Consider the following 21,012-nt stretch of genomic DNA (forward strand, 5'->3'; position numbering starts at 1 on the left):
CAACGTTATCCTGTCAAGATTAAAAAATGTTACAGCTGCTGCAACTATTTTTATAAAAAAGTTTATCTCGTTAGCTTTCCGACGCTTCAAACGGAACTCAAATCGAATAACCAGAACTCCAGTTATGAATTTTTGAAGTTTCATAACGATTCAGCAATTTTCCTGCGTTTTGCTTACGGAAATTCCGCTTCGAAACTCATCATCTTCAAATCAATCACATTTTTAACATCACCTTATCATATCTCTTCGCTTCTAAACTTCTTATAACTTGAACAATACATTTCATCGCCGAAGTTTTAGATTTCTGAAACATCACGACAGCAACCCTCTTTGCAAACTTGCAACTGAATCTCTTTCGAGAAGCAAGGCTTCTCCCCCACTTCGCTCAAACCAACTCATGCAATAAAACAAACAAGTACCAACTATGATTCACTCGCATGTCGTGTACCAAGGGATAATACACCGACAGTATTCAACTGTCGTGCAACTCAACTGACTTGACACTTGGTCGGACGGACCGACCTGCTCTGATACCACTATTGTAACACCCTTCTAGTTTCCCCGCATAAATTATAAAGCAATCAGAGTTTAACATGAATAAAAGGGCGTCACAATTCATTTAAATAAAATTCTACATTCATGGTCATTCTCTACTGAGAAATAACATTTGATTGGAATAAAATTCATGTTTATCACAACGGAAATTAAACAAACTTTGGATAATTCTTAAAACCACATAAAATACTATTCATAAGGTCACATGCCTTAGTTTCAAAAGAAATAATTATCCAAACAATCAAACTGAAATAATAGAGCATAAACGACTCTCAATCAAGCGTTCCCCAGTGTTACAAGTCTCAGAGCATGACACCGACACCTATTTATTAAAACTAAAGACATGACTTTACAAGCCATCCTCACCGATCGCTTAAGCCGCTACTTCAATCTGAAATCGTCAAATTAAGGGTGAGACTACATCATAAATTAAATAGCATTATAAATCGTTAGATATAGAATTCATAAGCAATTATCCACCCTACTTAGCATATTCAGATTCACCAATTCATACCAATAACAATCACAAGTCAATAATATGCACCAATAACACAACACCATCATAACACCATCATAACACCAGATTTCATCCTGACGTGTCACAATTTATACAAAGACCATGCAGACTCTTATGCATGTGGTACCAAACATGGACTAAACCCATCCGACTGATCTATTACTCACCAAGATACAGCCCAACCGACACAAATTCCACACAATGGGAATTATGCCCACCATTTGATCCACAACATCATCGGGATCCATCACCAAAATGCGTATGAATGAATGCACACATATGTCATACTTACAACATCACCGATCCGATGAACAACATCGTCTCACATAACTCAACATAGTTATCACCATCAAGTATGTACATGTATCATGCATCATTCAAAAGAAATCAATCATCATCATACGATCAAAACAATCACCGGTTACAACCACAACATCATAACAGATAAAACATTCATCAAAACACATGATAACCATATCTACCATGAACAACATCCATTTGCATAACAAGCGAAAGCAATCATATCATCACAACACACATCTTTGCATATATTCAATTATGCAAACAATAAATCGTTGCACCTCATCAATTATGCAATACAAGAATAAACCACATTTGGAGAAAATGATACTTTTTAAAATAAAATCAAGTTATTGTTGTTTTCATTATTCCATATGGTAGAGTATTTAATTTAAGGAACAACGTCCAAAACGACGTCTAAAACGGACTTACGGTTTGAAAATTAGAAGCTTTTAAGGTTAAGTGAAAATTAAGAAAATTTGTGGAACCCGGTTCCTCCCCATCTAGGAACCGGTTCCTGCTAAACAAAATCACCCTGTTTCGGGTTTTTACTATGGGAACCCGGTTCCTCCCACCTGGGACCGGTTCCTAACGCTGCTGAAGTAGAAAAACTCTAATTTTATGACTTTTCTTCATTTCTACTTTCACTATCAACACCAAATACGAACCCACACATTATAGTGACCAATTTTCATCAGTTTTCATGATTCTAACACAACAACAATGCAATATAACTATCATCCATCAATTATAACAAACCAATCGCATCATATTCATCAAATTGGGCATATCAGTGTCAGAATCTCATAAACCCTAACATCCTAAATAGAGGTTCAAACTCTTAATCTATTCTACCACCATCAAAATTATAATACTATTTAATAAAGAATAGTCACCCCTTACCTTATGTTTTCGGATTCCTCAAGCTCTTGTCATGGCTTCTTGCACTCTCTTCCCTTAGGTTTTCCTTCTTCTCTTGCCTCTTCCTCTTGTTTTCACGATCCATCAAAAATAAAACCTATTCTCTCTATTTTTCTTCTTTTATCCAACATACCCTTAAATCATAATACCAACAATGCCCTTATCTAATAAAAATAAATCAAATAATTATTATAATAATATTCATTCTATTATTTTGCTAATAATATTTATTATAAAATAATTATTCTCCAACTACACTTCATATTCTCAACACACCTCAAGTCCAACTAATTTTTCACAAGACCTTAATTATTATAAATCTTAATGCACCACTCCACACCAAAGCATCTAAATTCATTCCTTATAAATTCTAAGGCAACTACCCTTATCCCAGGTATCAAAATATCACGAAATCACAGATAACACAAACACTAACACATAAGCATCACGCTAAAATAATTAAATAAATAATTAGTCTAGAATTGAGGGTGTTATTATCTCTTCCAATACAGACCTCCCAAGCACAAAATTATATTCCAAAATGAAGGGAAATTTGCGTAGATTCCAGAACATCAAGAATCGCTCAAATCTGAGTTACGAGTAAAAAGTTATCATCCTTGCAATGGGATTGGTTCAGAATTCTCGTATGCAGAATTTTCCAAAAAGTAAGCATCAGACCCAAATATTAAAACGCACTTTTCTCCCTCTTCAAAAACTTCCTAATGACAAATCTTATATGCAAACTGTAGGGAATTTTGTAAGCTTTCCAAAAAGTCCATAATCGCTTCAATCTGAATCACAAGTAAAACGTTATGCCCCTTTTACTTACAGCCGCTCCATGATTGTAAAAATCAGAATTTGAGATTGATGAACATAAGTTCCATCTCTCTCGCTTGCTCCCAAGATCAACCAACATCCTTTCTTTTCATCCAACTACTAAAATCACCCGACTATAATCCAACTATACTCAAGACATACCATCTACAGAATTAATCCATCAACTATCATTTCCATTGGAATAATTCTTCATTCTCAATCAATTCACCGTCCGTAATCTACACACATATGAAACTCGACTGATACGAATTCATGAGTCCATACTCTCGCCGGTTCGCTACAACATCGCTTCGATAACGTTTGCACTCTTACCATTAACATCACCTTGAACCAACTTCTACATACTAACAACACGTCCGAGAGACAAACCTTTCAATTATTTCTTCCATTCATTCAACTCTGACACTAACATCCCGTGCAGTACGAACAAACAAGTCTAGTTCTAAGAACAAGTGTAACCGCAACTTCACCTCTTTCCAACGTTATCCTGTCAAGATTAAAAAATGTTACAGCTGCTGCAACTATTTTTATAAAAAAGTTTATCTCGTTAGCTTTCCGACGCTTCAAACGGAACTCAAATCGAATAACCAGAACTCCAGTTATGAATTTTTGAAGTTTCATAACGATTCAGCAATTTTCCTGCGTTTTGCTTACGGAAATTCCGCTTCGAAACTCATCATCTTCAAATCAATCACATTTTTAACATCACCTTATCATATCTCTTCGCTTCTAAACTTCTTATAACTTGAACAATACATTTCATCGCCGAAGTTTTAGATTTCTGAAACATCACGACAGCAACCCTCTTTGCAAACTTGCAACTGAATCTCTTTCGAGAAGCAAGGCTTCTCCCCCACTTCGCTCAAACCAACTCATGCAATAAAACAAACAAGTACCAACTATGATTCACTCGCATGTCGTGTACCAAGGGATAATACACCGACAGTATTCAACTGTCGTGCAACTCAACTGACTTGACACTTGGTCGGACGGACCGACCTGCTCTGATACCACTATTGTAACACCCTTCTAGTTTCCCCGCATAAATTATAAAGCAATCAGAGTTTAACATGAATAAAAGGGCGTCACAATTCATTTAAATAAAATTCTACATTCATGGTCATTCTCTACTGAGAAATAACATTTGATTGGAATAAAATTCATGTTTATCACAACGGAAATTAAACAAACTTTGGATAATTCTTAAAACCACATAAAATACTATTCATAAGGTCACATGCCTTAGTTTCAAAAGAAATAATTATCCAAACAATCAAACTGAAATAATAGAGCATAAACGACTCTCAATCAAGCGTTCCCCAGTGTTACAAGTCTCAGAGCATGACACCGACACCTATTTATTAAAACTAAAGACATGACTTTACAAGCCATCCTCACCGATCGCTTAAGCCGCTACTTCAATCTGAAATCGTCAAATTAAGGGTGAGACTACATCATAAATTAAATAGCATTATAAATCGTTAGATATAGAATTCATAAGCAATTATCCACCCTACTTAGCATATTCAGATTCACCAATTCATACCAATAACAATCACAAGTCAATAATATGCACCAATAACACAACACCATCATAACACCATCATAACACCAGATTTCATCCTGACGTGTCACAATTTATACAAAGACCATGCAGACTCTTATGCATGTGGTACCAAACATGGACTAAACCCATCCGACTGATCTATTACTCACCAAGATACAGCCCAACCGACACAAATTCCACACAATGGGAATTATGCCCACCATTTGATCCACAACATCATCGGGATCCATCACCAAAATGCGTATGAATGAATGCACACATATGTCATACTTACAACATCACCGATCCGATGAACAACATCGTCTCACATAACTCAACATAGTTATCACCATCAAGTATGTACATGTATCATGCATCATTCAAAAGAAATCAATCATCATCATACGATCAAAACAATCACCGGTTACAACCACAACATCATAACAGATAAAACATTCATCAAAACACATGATAACCATATCTACCATGAACAACATCCATTTGCATAACAAGCGAAAGCAATCATATCATCACAACACACATCTTTGCATATATTCAATTATGCAAACAATAAATCGTTGCACCTCATCAATTATGCAATACAAGAATAAACCACATTTGGAGAAAATGATACTTTTTAAAATAAAATCAAGTTATTGTTGTTTTCATTATTCCATATGGTAGAGTATTTAATTTAAGGAACAACGTCCAAAACGACGTCTAAAACGGACTTACGGTTTGAAAATTAGAAGCTTTTAAGGTTAAGTGAAAATTAAGAAAATTTGTGGAACCCGGTTCCTCCCCATCTAGGAACCGGTTCCTGCTAAACAAAATCACCCTGTTTCGGGTTTTTACTATGGGAACCCGGTTCCTCCCACCTGGGACCGGTTCCTAACGCTGCTGAAGTAGAAAAACTCTAATTTTATGACTTTTCTTCATTTCTACTTTCACTATCAACACCAAATACGAACCCACACATTATAGTGACCAATTTTCATCAGTTTTCATGATTCTAACACAACAACAATGCAATATAACTATCATCCATCAATTATAACAAACCAATCGCATCATATTCATCAAATTGGGCATATCAGTGTCAGAATCTCATAAACCCTAACATCCTAAATAGAGGTTCAAACTCTTAATCTATTCTACCACCATCAAAATTATAATACTATTTAATAAAGAATAGTCACCCCTTACCTTATGTTTTCGGATTCCTCAAGCTCTTGTCATGGCTTCTTGCACTCTCTTCCCTTAGGTTTTCCTTCTTCTCTTGCCTCTTCCTCTTGTTTTCACGATCCATCAAAAATAAAACCTATTCTCTCTATTTTTCTTCTTTTATCCAACATACCCTTAAATCATAATACCAACAATGCCCTTATCTAATAAAAATAAATCAAATAATTATTATAATAATATTCATTCTATTATTTTGCTAATAATATTTATTATAAAATAATTATTCTCCAACTACACTTCATATTCTCAACACACCTCAAGTCCAACTAATTTTTCACAAGACCTTAATTATTATAAATCTTAATGCACCACTCCACACCAAAGCATCTAAATTCATTCCTTATAAATTCTAAGGCAACTACCCTTATCCCAGGTATCAAAATATCACGAAATCACAGATAACACAAACACTAACACATAAGCATCACGCTAAAATAATTAAATAAATAATTAGTCTAGAATTGAGGGTGTTATTATCTCTTCCAATACAGACCTCCCAAGCACAAAATTATATTCCAAAATGAAGGGAAATTTGCGTAGATTCCAGAACATCAAGAATCGCTCAAATCTGAGTTACGAGTAAAAAGTTATCATCCTTGCAATGGGATTGGTTCAGAATTCTCGTATGCAGAATTTTCCAAAAAGTAAGCATCAGACCCAAATATTAAAACGCACTTTTCTCCCTCTTCAAAAACTTCCTAATGACAAATCTTATATGCAAACTGTAGGGAATTTTGTAAGCTTTCCAAAAAGTCCATAATCGCTTCAATCTGAATCACAAGTAAAACGTTATGCCCCTTTTACTTACAGCCGCTCCATGATTGTAAAAATCAGAATTTGAGATTGATGAACATAAGTTCCATCTCTCTCGCTTGCTCCCAAGATCAACCAACATCCTTTCTTTTCATCCAACTACTAAAATCACCCGACTATAATCCAACTATACTCAAGACATACCATCTACAGAATTAATCCATCAACTATCATTTCCATTGGAATAATTCTTCATTCTCAATCAATTCACCGTCCGTAATCTACACACATATGAAACTCGACTGATACGAATTCATGAGTCCATACTCTCGCCGGTTCGCTACAACATCGCTTCGATAACGTTTGCACTCTTACCATTAACATCACCTTGAACCAACTTCTACATACTAACAACACGTCCGAGAGACAAACCTTTCAATTATTTCTTCCATTCATTCAACTCTGACACTAACATCCCGTGCAGTACGAACAAACAAGTCTAGTTCTAAGAACAAGTGTAACCGCAACTTCACCTCTTTCCAACGTTATCCTGTCAAGATTAAAAAATGTTACAGCTGCTGCAACTATTTTTATAAAAAAGTTTATCTCGTTAGCTTTCCGACGCTTCAAACGGAACTCAAATCGAATAACCAGAACTCCAGTTATGAATTTTTGAAGTTTCATAACGATTCAGCAATTTTCCTGCGTTTTGCTTACGGAAATTCCGCTTCGAAACTCATCATCTTCAAATCAATCACATTTTTAACATCACCTTATCATATCTCTTCGCTTCTAAACTTCTTATAACTTGAACAATACATTTCATCGCCGAAGTTTTAGATTTCTGAAACATCACGACAGCAACCCTCTTTGCAAACTTGCAACTGAATCTCTTTCGAGAAGCAAGGCTTCTCCCCCACTTCGCTCAAACCAACTCATGCAATAAAACAAACAAGTACCAACTATGATTCACTCGCATGTCGTGTACCAAGGGATAATACACCGACAGTATTCAACTGTCGTGCAACTCAACTGACTTGACACTTGGTCGGACGGACCGACCTGCTCTGATACCACTATTGTAACACCCTTCTAGTTTCCCCGCATAAATTATAAAGCAATCAGAGTTTAACATGAATAAAAGGGCGTCACAATTCATTTAAATAAAATTCTACATTCATGGTCATTCTCTACTGAGAAATAACATTTGATTGGAATAAAATTCATGTTTATCACAACGGAAATTAAACAAACTTTGGATAATTCTTAAAACCACATAAAATACTATTCATAAGGTCACATGCCTTAGTTTCAAAAGAAATAATTATCCAAACAATCAAACTGAAATAATAGAGCATAAACGACTCTCAATCAAGCGTTCCCCAGTGTTACAAGTCTCAGAGCATGACACCGACACCTATTTATTAAAACTAAAGACATGACTTTACAAGCCATCCTCACCGATCGCTTAAGCCGCTACTTCAATCTGAAATCGTCAAATTAAGGGTGAGACTACATCATAAATTAAATAGCATTATAAATCGTTAGATATAGAATTCATAAGCAATTATCCACCCTACTTAGCATATTCAGATTCACCAATTCATACCAATAACAATCACAAGTCAATAATATGCACCAATAACACAACACCATCATAACACCATCATAACACCAGATTTCATCCTGACGTGTCACAATTTATACAAAGACCATGCAGACTCTTATGCATGTGGTACCAAACATGGACTAAACCCATCCGACTGATCTATTACTCACCAAGATACAGCCCAACCGACACAAATTCCACACAATGGGAATTATGCCCACCATTTGATCCACAACATCATCGGGATCCATCACCAAAATGCGTATGAATGAATGCACACATATGTCATACTTACAACATCACCGATCCGATGAACAACATCGTCTCACATAACTCAACATAGTTATCACCATCAAGTATGTACATGTATCATGCATCATTCAAAAGAAATCAATCATCATCATACGATCAAAACAATCACCGGTTACAACCACAACATCATAACAGATAAAACATTCATCAAAACACATGATAACCATATCTACCATGAACAACATCCATTTGCATAACAAGCGAAAGCAATCATATCATCACAACACACATCTTTGCATATATTCAATTATGCAAACAATAAATCGTTGCACCTCATCAATTATGCAATACAAGAATAAACCACATTTGGAGAAAATGATACTTTTTAAAATAAAATCAAGTTATTGTTGTTTTCATTATTCCATATGGTAGAGTATTTAATTTAAGGAACAACGTCCAAAACGACGTCTAAAACGGACTTACGGTTTGAAAATTAGAAGCTTTTAAGGTTAAGTGAAAATTAAGAAAATTTGTGGAACCCGGTTCCTCCCCATCTAGGAACCGGTTCCTGCTAAACAAAATCACCCTGTTTCGGGTTTTTACTATGGGAACCCGGTTCCTCCCACCTGGGACCGGTTCCTAACGCTGCTGAAGTAGAAAAACTCTAATTTTATGACTTTTCTTCATTTCTACTTTCACTATCAACACCAAATACGAACCCACACATTATAGTGACCAATTTTCATCAGTTTTCATGATTCTAACACAACAACAATGCAATATAACTATCATCCATCAATTATAACAAACCAATCGCATCATATTCATCAAATTGGGCATATCAGTGTCAGAATCTCATAAACCCTAACATCCTAAATAGAGGTTCAAACTCTTAATCTATTCTACCACCATCAAAATTATAATACTATTTAATAAAGAATAGTCACCCCTTACCTTATGTTTTCGGATTCCTCAAGCTCTTGTCATGGCTTCTTGCACTCTCTTCCCTTAGGTTTTCCTTCTTCTCTTGCCTCTTCCTCTTGTTTTCACGATCCATCAAAAATAAAACCTATTCTCTCTATTTTTCTTCTTTTATCCAACATACCCTTAAATCATAATACCAACAATGCCCTTATCTAATAAAAATAAATCAAATAATTATTATAATAATATTCATTCTATTATTTTGCTAATAATATTTATTATAAAATAATTATTCTCCAACTACACTTCATATTCTCAACACACCTCAAGTCCAACTAATTTTTCACAAGACCTTAATTATTATAAATCTTAATGCACCACTCCACACCAAAGCATCTAAATTCATTCCTTATAAATTCTAAGGCAACTACCCTTATCCCAGGTATCAAAATATCACGAAATCACAGATAACACAAACACTAACACATAAGCATCACGCTAAAATAATTAAATAAATAATTAGTCTAGAATTGAGGGTGTTATTATCTCTTCCAATACAGACCTCCCAAGCACAAAATTATATTCCAAAATGAAGGGAAATTTGCGTAGATTCCAGAACATCAAGAATCGCTCAAATCTGAGTTACGAGTAAAAAGTTATCATCCTTGCAATGGGATTGGTTCAGAATTCTCGTATGCAGAATTTTCCAAAAAGTAAGCATCAGACCCAAATATTAAAACGCACTTTTCTCCCTCTTCAAAAACTTCCTAATGACAAATCTTATATGCAAACTGTAGGGAATTTTGTAAGCTTTCCAAAAAGTCCATAATCGCTTCAATCTGAATCACAAGTAAAACGTTATGCCCCTTTTACTTACAGCCGCTCCATGATTGTAAAAATCAGAATTTGAGATTGATGAACATAAGTTCCATCTCTCTCGCTTGCTCCCAAGATCAACCAACATCCTTTCTTTTCATCCAACTACTAAAATCACCCGACTATAATCCAACTATACTCAAGACATACCATCTACAGAATTAATCCATCAACTATCATTTCCATTGGAATAATTCTTCATTCTCAATCAATTCACCGTCCGTAATCTACACACATATGAAACTCGACTGATACGAATTCATGAGTCCATACTCTCGCCGGTTCGCTACAACATCGCTTCGATAACGTTTGCACTCTTACCATTAACATCACCTTGAACCAACTTCTACATACTAACAACACGTCCGAGAGACAAACCTTTCAATTATTTCTTCCATTCATTCAACTCTGACACTAACATCCCGTGCAGTACCAACAAACAAGTCTAGTTCTAAGAACAAGTGTAACCGCAACTTCACCTCTTTCTAACGTTATCCTGTCAAGATTAAATATGTTACAGCTGCTGCAACCATTTTTATAACAAAGTTTATCTCGTTAGCTTTCCGACGCTTCAAACGGAACTCAAATCGAATGTCCAGAACTCCAGTTATGAATTTTTGAAGTTTCATAACGATTCAGCAATTTTCCTGCGTTTTGCTTACGGAAATTCCGCTTCAAAACTCATCCTCTTCAAATCAATCACATTTTTAACATCACCTTATCATATCTCTTCGCTTCTAAACTTCTTATAACTTGAACAATACATTTCATCGCCGAAGTTCGATTTCTGAAACATCACGACAGCAACCCTCTTTGCAAACTTGCAACTGAATCTCTTTCGAGAAGCAAGGCTTCTCCCCCACTTCGCTCAAACCAACTCCTGCAATAAAACAAACAAGTACCAACTATGATTCACTTGCATGTCGTGTACCAAGGGATAATACGCTGACAGTATTCAACTGTCGTGCAACTCAACTGACTTGACACTTGGTCAGACGGAGCGACCTGCTCTGATACCACTATTGTAACACCCTTCTAGTTTCCCCGCATAAATTATAAAGCAATCAGAGTTTAACATGAACAAAAGGGCGTCACAATTCATTTAAATAAAATTCTACATTCATGGTCATTCTCTACTGAGAAATAACATTTGATTGGAATAAAATTCATGTTTATCACAGCGGAAATTAAACAAACTTTGGATAATTCTTAAAACCACATAAAATACTATTCATAAGGTCACATGCCTTAGTTTCAAAAGAAATAATTATCCAAACAATCAAACTGAAATAATAGAGCATAAACGACTCTCAATCAAGCGTTCCCCAGTGTTACAAGTCTCAGAGCATGACACCGACACCTATTTATTAAAACTAAAGACATGACTTTACAAGCCATCCTCACCGATCGCTTAAGCCGCTACTTCAATCTGAAATCGTCAAATTAAGGGTGAGACTACATCATAAATTAAATAGCATTATAAATCGTTAGATATAGAATTCATAAGCAATTATCCACCCTACTTAGCATATTCAGATTCACCAATTCATACCAATCACAATCACAAGTCAATAATATGCACCAATAACACAACACCATCATAACACCATCATAACACCAGATTTCATCCTGACATGTCACAATTTATACAAAGACCATGCAGACTCTTATGCATGTGGTACCAAACATGGGCTAAACCCATCCGACTGATCTATTCCTCACCAAGATACAGCCCAACCGACACAAATTCCACACAATGGGAATTATGCCCACCATTTGATTCACAACATCACCGGGATCCATCACCAAAATGCGTATGAATGAATGCACACATATGTCATACTTACAACATCACCGATCCGATGAATAACATCGTCTCACATAACTCAACATAGTTATCACCAACAAGTATGTACATGTATCATGCGTCATTCAAAAGAAATCAATCATCATCATACGATCAAAACAATCACCGGTTACAACCACGACATCATAACAGATAAAACATTCATCAAAACACATGATAACCATATATAACATGAACAACATCCATTTGCATAACAAGCGAAAGCAATCATATCATCGCAACACGCATCTTTGCATATATTCAATTATGCTATGCAAACAATAAATCGTTGCACCTCATCAGTTATGCAATACAAGAATAAACCACATTTGGAGAAAATGATACTTTTTAAAATAAAATCAAGTTATTGTTGTTTTCATTACTCCATATGGTAGAGTATTCAATTTAAGGAACAACGTCCAAAACGGCGTCTAAAACGGACTTACGGTTTTAAAATTAGAAGCTTTTAAGGTTAAGTGAAAATTAAGAAAGTTTGTGGAACCCAGTTCCTCCCCATCTAGGAACCGGTTCCTGCTGAACAAAATCACCCCTTTTCGGGTTTTTACTATGGGAACCCGGTTCCTCCCACCTGGGAACCGGTTCCTCCCACCTGGGACCGGTTCCTAACGCTGCTGAAGTAGAAAAACTCTAATTTTATTACTTTTCTTCATTTCTACTTTCACTATCAACACCAAATATGAACCCACACATTATAGTGACCAATTTTCATCAGTTTTCATGATTCTAACACAACAACAATGCAATATAACTATCATCCATCAATTATAACAAACCAATTGCATCATATTCATCAAATTGGGCATATCAGTGTCAGAATCTCATAAACCCTAACATCCTAAATAGAGGTTCAAACTCTTAATCTATTCTACCACCATCAAAACTATAATACTATTTAATAAAGAATAGTCACCCCTTACCTTATGTTTTCGGATTCCTCAAGCTCTTGTCATGGCTTCTTGCACTCTCTTCCCTTAGGTTTTCCTTCTTCTCTTGCCTCTTCCTCTTGTTTTCACGATCCATCAAAAATAAAACCTATTCTCTCTATTTCTCTTCTTTTATCCAACATACCCTTAAATCATAATACCAACAATGCCCTTATCTAATTAAAATAAATCAAATAATTATTATAATAATATTCATTCTATTATTTTGCTAATAATATTTATTATAAAATAATTATTCTCCAACTACACTTCATATTCTCAACACACCTCAAGTCCAACTAATTTTTCACAAGACCTTAATTATTATAAATCTTAATGAACCACTCCACACCAAAGCATCTAAATTCATTCCTTATAAATTCTAAAGCAACTACCCTTATCCCAGGTATCAAAATATCACGAAATCACAGATAACACAAACACTAACACATAAGCATCACGCTAAAATAATTAAATAAATAATTAGTCTAGAATTGGGGGTGTTACATTTACCATGGGAGAGGAAGACGTTAGGAGAACATTACATCACATCATTTCATAGCATTGCATGTCATCTCACTTTATTATGTTTGTTTTTTTGTTATCTTGACTATAACCTCGTTGTGCCTATCTTGTCATCGTATCACTTTATTGTGCTTTACCTCAAAATGTGTAATTGTGACCTATCTTAATTATGGTTATTATAATCTAGTATGTTTCATTTTTATGATTATTATACTGTGTGCAAATTTAGTGTGCCTTCTCCTATTACCTTATGTGTTTCATTTTGATGTTGTCAAAGGGGGAGTAATATGAGAGTACGGGGGAGCTTACGCATTGAAGTACGGGGGAGCTTATATCATTCAAACAATATTTGCCATCATCAAAAAGGGGGAGTATGTAAGCGTAAGTACAGACTCAAAAATGGTTTTTGATTCATGGCAAACATCTAAGTGGAACAAACTTAAAGCAATAAGTGAATGACATAAGAAGAAACAAGTTTTGGCAAGTTTGAACACATCAGGTCGACTCAACATAAGCCTAGGTCGACCTAGACCACTGCACAAACTCTATGGAGGATTCTAGTCCATTTAGGTCGACCTACCTTTAACCCAAGTCGACTTAAACTGAAGAATCAAATTGTCTTTCAAGTCTGCCTCATTTAGGTTGACTCAGCAACCCACCTAGGTCGACCTGATGAAATGAAAATCAATTAGGTCGACCCAGAACCTCCTCAGGTCGATGTATCTGAAGAACAATTAACTGACTTTTGAATCTGCTCCATTTAGGTCGGCCTAGACATCAACTAGGTCGACCTATCGCGCCAAAAATGTTTGAAAATTTGCTCTGTCTTCAGCCTATCTTGCTAGCACCTATATATATTATTTCATGCTAATTATTCAAGGGAACACCAACAATTGAAAGATACACAAAGTCTTCTCATCTTCTCTCTTCTTCTTAACTCCAACACAATTACACATAACAATTCTTGTGGTGAGGGTTTATGATCAAGATTGATAACGTCCATGGAAAGGGATTGAAGGTTCCTAGTGGGTGAAGATTTGTGGGGTTATTGGTGAATAAAATATGCGGATTTTATCCTTCAAGATTGGTGAATTTTGGGGGGTTTTTGTCAAGAGGCTTCATCAACGATTCAGTTGAGTGTAGAAGTTGAAGAACAAGGTCTTGGAAGACACTGCAGAAAGGGAATCAACGACAAGCTCTTGGAAGACACTTCATCTTGCTTAAGATCAAGGGGAAGAAGATACAAAGAATCAACATAATCGGTTTTATCGTTATTGCTTTGTTATCTTCTTGTATAAACGTTTTTCAATCAATAATGAAAGACATCCCAATTCCCGTTTGGAATTGGGGGCAGATGTAGTCGTAGCGAGGACGAACGACGAACTTCCTGAATAAATATCGTGTTCTCTATCGCATTTATATTTTCGTTTACATTGTGCTTATTTTTGGTTATAATTGCAAATTGATTAACAAATCAAAGTGTTAAACTTGTGTGATAAAATCTGCAAACACATCACAAGTCACCACACATTGATCTATAACTCAATTTATTTATTATACACCACGTGTTTGATATATTGCTTACTTTGGAAATTATTCATACTGCATAGTATAGATCATTTCCTATTGCTTACTTTCATCAATCAAATTCATTGGAAACAAGCTTATTCAAGTTAAACATTTAAACGATTTCTATTATCAAATAATTTGTTGATTCATTGAAAGTACTTCCATCTTCACATTATAATTGGTTTGTGTGTTTAAAGCATATCTGATCCTTCCCGTAGCGGTTCGGAGTAGACACAAGTCAATTCCTAAACGTTTTTGCCTAAAACTTTTAAGAAAACCGCAATAAACTCTGAAGTATCTATTCACCCCCCTCTAGATACGTATTAAACACTTGGATTATAGCTCAAAAGCAAGTATAATCTTCTGATTATGGTGCTTGGAGCAAGTTATATGGGCTGCAAGAAAGGAATATTTGCATTTGAAATGGTTTTGGTTCATAACTTCTTCATCTTCATTCTTGAATTCAAGTGTTCATGGTGCCTTCTTCACAAAATCATATCTCATTGATCAAGCCATGTATTTTCATGCTAGTGGTCTCTTTGGAAATCCCTTGCTACATACTTCAATTCACTTGTTGAAAGTTTCCTCAAACTCTTTTTGGATCATGGAGAAAAAAGGCCATAAAGTTAAGAAAAAACTAGGTGAAAACACTTAGAAATTTTCTAAGTTTTTTTAACATAAACCTTCTTAATCCAAAATCTCTCAAAATAGTCACTTTTAGCCAAAAGTTGCATTGTAATAAGTTGTTTGTTTTTCCAAGATCTACAACTTTCATGTTTGGAGATTTTTGAGTTTGTAGGTAAAATTTGAAGTTCCAAAATTATGTCAAAATTCACTTAAAACCCTAATTTTGACTTTCGTTGACTTTTTGATTCTTGATGAATTCATGAATTTTATTTGATCAAATGTCTTCAATATCCATATGATGATGATTTGGATCCTTAAAAGTCCATGGTTGACCATTTTTCTCAAAAGTCAAAAGGTTGACTTGTATAGTTGACTTTTTCAAGATGAACTGCAGTTTTGTGACTTCCACATGAATCAAGCTCTCCTCTTCAAATGAATGATATGAATGGACTATAATGTTGATTTGGATGTCCTTAAATCATAGTTTGAGTCTTGGAACCATGTCCTGATTAAAAGTCAACCCTCTGGTGGAATTAGGTCAAAAACCCTAATTGGAGCCTCTGGTGAACATGGAGTTGATTGATCTTGTATTGACCTATCCTTGGATCTTGATAATGATTGGAGAATCCTTTGAATCATAGAAATATGTTGAATTTCCTTGTGGGCCTCAAAACCCTAGTTTGCCTAGCCTCTTCCTAATCAGTCTCCTGTCTTGGGGCACAAGCAACAAACAACAATTTTTGTATTTTTGTTAGCAAATGATAAATGCATGATGATTATGATGATGATTATGATCCTAATATTTAAAATATGGTGGGATCTCAGTGGTCAAAAATTGGGGTACAACAGATTGTTGAAGCTTTTATGAATAATGATGTTGACAAATGTTGAACTAAGTTGTTGGTTGGTTTTAAATTGATTTATAAATACTTTCCATTGCGTAATAAAAGATGTTTTGAAGGTCATGTCGTTGTGTCCGGTTCATCCGACTTTAATGTCTTATGTATTTGTTAATAATTGCGAGCAAATATTTATGAATGTGAAGAAATGTGGCATCCTGGATTGTGTTGAATGGAATCACATGCCAATTTGCACCACTTTAGTTATATATAAAAGCTCTCATTATTTGAATCACTTGAATATTGTATAATTTATTATGGACTCGGGTGCAAGTGATCACATCAGTTCCTCAATAAAATTCTTTGATTCATACAAGAAATTTGTTCCAGTCAACATTATTTTACTTAATGGTTATATGTCAATGTCAAGATATTCAGGAATTGTAACTTTCTCACCAGGTTTTACTATACAAGATGTGATTTTTGTGCCTAAGTTCAACGTAAATTTTTTGTCAGTTCCTAAACTATTCTTTGATCTTTATAGTATAGTGATGTTTAAAAATGCTAAATGTTTAATTCAGGAAAAAAAGCTTGAAGATGATTGGATCGACTGATTTGGTGGAAGGACTGAATTATCTTGTAACAACACATACTTCACATTAAGCTAACACAAATTCATCTCAAGCTCAATTAAAAAAGCCTTCAAAAGCCTTATGGTATTTCAGATTAGATCACTTTTCTAATAGTAGATTACTTAGCTTACACAAACATTTTCCTTTTGCAAATGTAGATAAGAATATTGTTATGAATCGATTTATTTTGACATTTAGGTTCCATTATCCATTCAACATATTCATGGTCATAATTATTTATTATTGTACTAGATGATTACAATCGATTCACCGAGATAAAATTTGCAAATTCAAGTGTGAAGTCACCAATCTTGTTCAAAAATTCATAATCATGACAGAGATCCAATGTAGTTGCAAATTCAAGACTGTTAGGACAGTAATGGTCATTAGTTTTCAATGTCTGATTTATATTCATCTAAAGGCATATAACATCAAACTAGTTATTTCGAAACTCCCCAACAAAATGAGAGAATATAAAGGAAGAATCAACACATATAAAATGTGGGGACAACTTTACTTTTCCCATAAAAACTTCCAAAACAATTCTAGTATTATGGAGTCCTTCATACAATATATCTCATAAAGTGAGTTCCTATCTCATACTTCAAAATAGATCTCCATATTTTCATAGATTTGAACTAGGCAATGAATTCTGAGCTAGATGCTTTGGAACACAACAAAACTTGGATTTTTGTTGATCCTCTGTCAAACATCAAACCTATTAGTAGCAAATGGGTCTATAAGGTGAAACACAAAAAATTGGAGTTATAGAGAGATATAAGGCTAGACTAGTAGCCAAAGGTTACAATCAAGTATAAGGGCTTGACTTTTTTTATACATTCTCACCTATGGAAAAAATAACCATTATAAAGACATTACTTGCACTGGCCCCTATAAAATCATGGAATTTGCACTAATTAGATGTAAACAATACATTTTTGCATGGAGATTAACATGAAGATGTGTAGGTGTCAGTGCCACAAGGTGTTAATAGCCCAAAGCCAAACCAAGTATGAGATTGTTGAAATCTCTAAATGGTTCAAATCAAAGTTATAAGTAGTCTGGTTCAAATCACTCACTTTTCACACAATGTAATGGTTCACATTTTACTACACTACTTGTGTATTTGGATGATATTATACTTGCTTAAAACTCCATGAATGAGGTTGATAGAAAAATAAAATCTTACTTGATGCTGTTTAAAATCAAGGACCTTGGCAAGTAGAAGAATTTTCTAGGCATATAAGTTGTTCATTCTAAGACTGAAATTAGAATTTGCCAAAGGAAATACTTATTGGATTTTCTAAAGGATATATGCTTACTTGGTTCAAAACCTGTGAAAAATCCTCTTAATCCATCTGTCACGCTGAATTAGGATTCAAGAAAGCCTTTTAAAGACATTCTCAGCTACAGAAGGTTGGTTGGGAAGCTACTTTACCTCACCACTACCATACCCGATATTGCATTTGTTACTCAACAATTGAGTCAGCTCATTTCATCACCTACTACAACTCATTATCACATAGAATGGAAGGTGGTGAACTATCTCAAAGGCTCGCCAGGAAGAGGAATATTATTCAAAAGAGTTTTAAATTTGTAGCTACTTGTCTTCACAGATGAAGATAGAAACTTTGCACAACAAGCCAACGACTTTATTCATCTTGCAGTCCACCATAATTAATCAGGTACGATATGCAGAAGAGCTTTTACTCATCTTATTTTAATGTAGAATATGATATTTAAAATATCTATAAATATTTATTTTTAAAATATATACAAATGAATATTTTAATTATTTAAAGTTTTGTATACATATTTAATATAATAATATAAGTTGGTTGAATGGTTGAATTGATTTAATTCATCTATTTAGAAAGTGTTATTATCATTTAACCCTTTGGCGTATAGGTCATTTCTGATTTATCCTCTGTAATTTATTTATTTTTTGAAAAACAACCTTGTAATTTAAAAATACTAACAATTTAGCACCTAAAATCAAAATTAATAGGAAAATTCATAGGTTTCCTGGAAAAAAATTCAGATTTTCTTGTGGATTTTGACTTTAAAAGTTAAATTGTTAGTATTTTGAAACGGTAAAGTTGTTTTTTTTTTAAATTACTAGAGGTAAAACAAAAATGACCTATATAACAAGAGGTAGAATAGTAATCATTCAAAATTGAAATATGCTTAACAACATTTTTTTTATAGTAAAATAAAAAGGGAAATGCTAACTAGTGCTCTTGGGGCACTTTTTAAGTGATTAAAATAGTAAATTTTTTTAAAAATGTGTGTAATCAATGGATTGGAAATTGAAATCATGACTTTTGTAAAGAATATTTTCTTTATTAAATATGCTTAAAGATTGTTCTCAGGGCACTCGTTAGCGAGAAAAAAAAAATTACCAAACACGGCAAGCAAGTTTATCCTATAGTAATTCATTTTTATGACACTAAAATTGGTCCCAAGCCGATTTGACACATTCATGAATGAGCCCATTCCAACTAGAACACTATTATGGCTTACTAATCACAAAAGAGTTCTAGAAAAAAAATCGACATTGATGTTGAAATAGTATGTCGAGTCAATTGGAAAATTTATAGTTTCATGCTTTAGCTAGCTACTCCATGATTAGCAAAAGAAAAATGTTTTTTTCTATATAAATATTCCTTGGTATTTTCAATATTGTAAAATCATGCCTATAAAATTTTAAATTAATTTATAATGATTTACTATACTATCAAATTATCTAAAAATTAATATTAAAATGAACTTTTAGAGTGTGTTTGGATGAAGTATTTTAATGAGGTAATGTAATGTTTTAAGGGAATTCAAAATGATTTGTCCAAAATTTATTGTTTGGATACAAAAATGAAGAATTGTTAAAATGATGGAAATTCATAGAGTATTTTATCTAAGTTAAATTTAATCATTTTGAAATGACACAAAAAACCAAAGAATTTAAAATTTCTTCATACTACACAAAATGTATTTGTTACTATTATTTTTTCAAATTTTACAAATTGGTCCACATATTTTCCAAAATTACAAAATTGACCCTAATTTTTTTTAAAAAATTACAAATTGGTCCTTAGTAATTTTTAAAATTTACAATTTGGTCCTTCAAATTTTTAAAAATTACAATTTGGTCCCTACTTTTCAATTTTTTTTAATTTGGTCCAAAAAATTTATATTCTATAAAAAATGACCTTAATATTCTATCCAAACAAAATAATTTAAAATGAATGGATTTCAATTGAATCATTTGACTTGCTTTGAATTTTAAATTCTTTTAAAATTTCCAATTACCTCATCCAAACACACTCTTATATAATGTTAATAATGTAATTCAATAACATAGTAAATCATTATAGATTAATCTCAAACTTTATAGATGTGATGTATATGATATTATATTTCAATCTCACGGTTTAAAATTAATAAATTAGTCATAGACTTTATTTTTTATATATATGATATTTAAATTTAACAAAATCTAACTCGACATAATCTATTCACATCTCTATTTGTTTTCCATCAACTATGTAAAATAGTTCACCCAAATCATTGGATAAGCATTAACATATTTTTTTATTTATGGAATATTCAAATTTTATAATTAGCATAATTTTTAAAACTAAAAACTTAAAGGAAATAATAAAAGTATTTAAATGTCAAATGAAAGATTCATTCAGTCT

General features: G+C 33.6%; 4 long non-coding RNA genes across 4 annotated transcripts; all 4 read right to left on the reverse strand.

Moving 5' to 3' along the window:
* Positions 1-745: 745 nt before the first annotated feature.
* Positions 746-2,406, reverse strand: LOC131606864 (uncharacterized). The gene is made up of 2 exons (XR_009285080.1): positions 2,276-2,406; positions 746-946 (listed from the first exon to the last, which is right to left on the reverse strand). It is a non-coding gene; the product is annotated as an uncharacterized LOC131606864 (long non-coding RNA).
* Positions 2,407-4,352: 1,946 nt separating this feature from the next.
* Positions 4,353-6,013, reverse strand: LOC131606865 (uncharacterized). Its single transcript, XR_009285081.1, has 2 exons — positions 5,883-6,013; positions 4,353-4,553 (listed from the first exon to the last, which is right to left on the reverse strand). It is a non-coding gene; the product is annotated as an uncharacterized LOC131606865 (long non-coding RNA).
* Positions 6,014-7,959: 1,946 nt separating this feature from the next.
* LOC131606866 (uncharacterized) lies at positions 7,960-9,620 on the reverse strand. The gene is made up of 2 exons (XR_009285082.1): positions 9,490-9,620; positions 7,960-8,160 (listed from the first exon to the last, which is right to left on the reverse strand). It is a non-coding gene; the product is annotated as an uncharacterized LOC131606866 (long non-coding RNA).
* Positions 9,621-11,563: 1,943 nt separating this feature from the next.
* Positions 11,564-13,216, reverse strand: LOC131606867 (uncharacterized). The gene is made up of 2 exons (XR_009285083.1): positions 13,120-13,216; positions 11,564-11,764 (listed from the first exon to the last, which is right to left on the reverse strand). It is a non-coding gene; the product is annotated as an uncharacterized LOC131606867 (long non-coding RNA).
* Positions 13,217-21,012: the final 7,796 nt, after the last annotated feature.

The sequence above is a fragment of the Vicia villosa genome, linkage group LG5 (assembly GCF_029867415.1).
Source record: "Vicia villosa cultivar HV-30 ecotype Madison, WI linkage group LG5, Vvil1.0, whole genome shotgun sequence".
NCBI lineage: Eukaryota > Viridiplantae > Streptophyta > Magnoliopsida > Fabales > Fabaceae > Vicia > Vicia villosa.